The sequence below is a fragment of the Grammomys surdaster genome, unplaced genomic scaffold, assembly GCF_004785775.1.
Source record: "Grammomys surdaster isolate TR1022 unplaced genomic scaffold, NIH_TR_1.0 919, whole genome shotgun sequence".
Taxonomy (NCBI): domain Eukaryota; kingdom Metazoa; phylum Chordata; class Mammalia; order Rodentia; family Muridae; genus Grammomys; species Grammomys surdaster.
Genome location: NW_021605338.1, coordinates 255,013 through 259,620, shown reverse-complemented (window position 1 = coordinate 259,620; position 4,608 = coordinate 255,013).

Sequence of the window (4,608 nt, the reverse complement as noted above, 5' to 3'; positions counted from 1 at the left end):
TTTATTTATTTATTTATTTATTTATTTATTTATTTATTTATTTATTTTTAGTATCCTCTTAGTTTTCTCTTATTGAAAAAAAAAAGATTTTTTTCATACTATATATTCTGATTACAGTTTTCCCTCCTCCCCCCCCAATCCTCCCAGTTCCTTCCTTACCTCCCCAGTTATCTGGACTGTACCGTTTCCGTCTCTCCTTAGAAAGCAAACAGGAGTCTGAGGAGATGATGATGATGAAAATGATTCCTGGCAACAACAGCAACTTCTATTGAACTTTTTTCAAGTCTGGTTAACTAATCAGAACTTCAAGTGATGAGAACAGGAGATTAAAAACAAAAAACAAAAACCCAAAACAACAACAACAAAAACAACTGGCCAGGTAGAGTAGGAACCCCAAAGCATCAATTCCTAGAATTAGGCCAGGGGTGAGGATGAGGTTGGGGGGGAGGGCAGGAGAGATGGCTCAGTGGTTAAGAGCACCGGCTGCTCTTCTGAGGACCTAGTCTGATTCAAAGCACCCACATAGCTGCTAACAACTGTCTGTGACGCCAGTTTCAGAGACTCGCATGGCCTCTTCTGGCATCTGTGAGCTGTGCATACATGTAGTGCACAGACATCCATACAGCCAAAACCCTCGTACACTGTATGTGTATAGATAAATGATGCATGTGATTGACATATATGTTGTATGTGTTTATGCATTTGGACGAGGAGTGTACAGACAGTAATAGAGGAATGGGAAGAGAGACAGTTTACGGAGGAAGAGAAAGGGATTAACAAGCCTGGGAACTGGGACCCGGGACAGGTCAGATGCTCAAAAGCTTTGCGCTCCATGAACCATGACCTTCACAGGTCATTTACACGGTAGCGGGTTCTTCTAGTGTCTGGAGATCGTAGGCACTTTGGACGTGCTCTGTCTTGTGACCTGTTGGGTGAGGGGTTCCAGTCTTCTCTGACCTTGGTTTGTCTCCTGTGTTAACCTTGATGCATCACTAGCCACACCTGACTCTCGTGAGAGCTGTGGTCCCAGAAGTCTTTGGGGGAGATGAAGGATGATGACCGTTTTTCTGTACCTTCTTCCACGCTGGTGAGAGGTGAAGTCCTTGTCTAAGAGGAGCCGGACTCTGTCTCTAATTGGCCATCTTTGGACACTGAAGTAGGAGTTGATTGAAGTCCCCGTATCGTGGGAATTTAATTAGAAATTGTTCTATATCCTAAGAGGTGCAGATTTTACAAGATTAAAATTGCTGCTAATTGACAGCCCCTGGAATGAGAGCAGGATGAGCTGGACCATGCTTGTCCCAGGAGATCCATCCTCGGCTCGCTTGCTTCTGACGATGGGATCCCATATGTAGTTACAAAATGGTTACATAATGAGAATGTGGAAAAATACAATAATTTGAAGAATAAACACACTGTGAAGCAGATCAACAGAGAGGCAGTGTGCACATACCAACACACACACACACACACACACGGGAGCCAGTGTGAGATTAAAGCACTGAGTGCCAACAGTGCCAAGAGGATATGCACATACCAACACAGACACATACACACACACACACACACCACTGACACATACACATACCACATGGACACACACACATACCACACTGACACAAACCACACAGACACAGAAATACACACACACCACATGTACACACACACATACCACACTGACACACACACACCACATGGACACACACACATACCTCACAGACACACACACCACATGGACACACACACCTCACAGACACACACAACACTGACACACACATACCTCACAGACATGCACGCATCTAAAAATAAAGAAAAATTTAAAAATTTAATCCAGAAAACTAATATATAAGTAGGTTAAAATTACTGTTAGATTTATAAATAAAACTCATTTTTGAATTTAAGGCACATAGTGGTTCTCAGCCTGTGGGTCATGACCCCTTTGAGGGGTGGAGGGTCGAATGAACCTTTCACAGGGGTGGCCTAAGACCATCAGAAAACACGGATTTACATTATGATTCATAACAGTAGAAAAATTACAGTTATAAAGTAGAAACAAAAATAATTTTATGGTTGATGTCACCACAACATGAGGAGCTGTCTGTATTAAAGGGTTGCAGCGTTAGGAGGGTTGAGAGCCACTGGATTATAACATTCACCCTTTGTGTGTGTGTGTCCTAGCTTCTTTTTTAGTTTATATGTGGAAGTTCCCTCATCTTTAAAGTGTTTCTAAGGCTGGAACAGTAAAACTCAGAATAGTAAGGGTTTTATTTTAGAGAATAAGTTGAATTCTTGTCAGCTAGACAGTGGAAGTTGCTCTTCAGATGTCCTTAAAAGGGAGTCAGGAAAGACCAGGGGGCATTTATCTCCTACAAGCCTCCTCTGTCAATGCTGCTTTTTGATAAAATGTATATACTTCCTAGATATTCATGCTTTACAAATTTATGAGGAGAGGTAAGTATGAGTCTTAGGGTTTATAACTTTTAAGTGAACTCACCCAATGTTACCCCTTGTAATTGGGCCATGCAAGGGGCAGGTCCTGAGGCAAGTCCTTTTTTATTATTATTATTTTATTATTTATTTATTTATTTTGTCTCTGGGTCATTTCTATTAGCAGTGGTCATACATAAGTTCATTTAGTAAGGAATCCAGAGTTATCCATTAAGCCAGGAACTAAGCCCTAGGCTGGAAAGAAAATTATCCGTTTTCCCTGCTACATTAAGTCACCTGCCTTTAATCCCAGCACTCAAGAGGCATATTTCTGTGAGTCTCAGGTCAGCCAGACCTTTATAATAGAAAGAACCTTGACCTGAAGCACTCTGTGGTCAGCTGTAGTCACCTGAGTCGGGCTTTTCTCAGAGAATGCTGCTTAACACTCTTTAAAGTCTTTAAAGATAGGCATCATTGGTGCTGAAGGCTCATGCTAAAATGACAAGGCATTGACCCTTGAGGTAAATCTTTGCAGAGGAGGCAAAGCCCTGTTCCTTATATCTCTACAGAAGGCAACTCTTTCAGTCTGCTGGTTTCCCATAGCTGGGGTGTGTTGCTCGTTTTGAGTCTTCTGTTACCACCTGGTATTCTCTGAGTTTATTATCTGCCTGGAAGAATACGTTATTCCCAGGATTAACGTCATTACTTGAGCTTATTCTCATGTCTATAAACAGTTTCCCTGTGCCCTTTGGACAGTCTTTATTTATGTTGTTGAAAACCACAAAAGCGAATGTATGTTTATTTCTTTTAGAACAACCTAGACTATGTGGGTCTGATTCTCTTCCTTTGGAGTTTTCTCCTAATGCCTGAAGTGGGGGTGGCTAATAAAATAAGCACATAACAATATCTGACCTTTGGAAAAATAATAACCTTTACTTATAAGTAAAGCTTCTGGCTTATTATATCACATTGCTGTCCATCACTGAACTCAGGACAGGAACTCAGATAGGACACGTGACTCACCTGGAGGCGGAGCTGATGCAGAGGCCATGGAGGATGCTGTCCCCATGGCTTCCTCAGCCTGCTTTCTTATAGAACCCAGGACCACCTGTCCATGGATGGCACCACCCATAACGGACCCTCCCTCGTCAATCACTAATTTAAGAAAACATGCCTCCCACAGGCTTACCTAGAACATATCAGACTTCTCTCAATTGAGGCTCCCTCCTCTCTGATAGCTCTCTAGGTTGTCTCAAGTTGGCATAAAACTAGCCAGGACAAAGTTCACACATATAAATGGCGTCATTATATTTTATCGCCCGGAGTTTGGACATACTTGGACCTTTGTAACATGGTCAAGCTTTCTGGGGTTGCTTTAACTTCTTCATTTAAAAATAAACTTCCTTTTTAATTATCGGTGTGTGTTAGATATGGGATGTCCAGCCCATGGAAACCAGATGTACTGAATCCCCTGGAGCTGGAGTTACAGACAGTTGTAAGCTGCCACATACAGGTGCTAGTAACTGTGCTAGTAACTGAACTCTGATCCTCTGTAAGAACAGTATGTACTCTTTTTTTTTAAGATTTATTTATTTATTTTAGAGTACACTGTCGCTGTCTTCGGACACACCAGAATAGGGCATCCAATCTCATTACGGATGGTTGTGAGCCACCATGTGGTTGCTGAGATTTGAACTCAGGACCTCTGGAAGAGTAGTCAGTGCTCTTAACCGCTGAGCCGTCTCTCCAGCCCCCAGTATGTACTCTTAACTGCTGAGCCCTCTCTCTAGCCCCCATTTCTTATTTTTGGAACAATTCTTAAGTAAAAACTACCACTTAAAATATTTTCTCCTGTGAATTTCTCTCTCTCTCTCTCTCTGTCTCTGTCTCTCTCTCTCTCTCTCCCTCTCTCTCTCTCTCTCTCTGTGTGCGTGTGTGTGATAAAAACTAACAAAACTGATACAGAAAGATTGGACAGAAGAGGAAAGATAAAGAATTTCATATGCTTAAACTATATAAAACTAAGTTAACTTGTTATAAGAGTCTCAAAAATGGGGTAGGGGGTAGGGAGCTTGTCCAGAAAATACAAGGTTCTAGTCCTAGCTTCCAGAAAGAAAACTAAATAAATAAATAAATGCTTAAAAGTGAGATTTTAATATAAAAACACTGCAAAAACCAAGC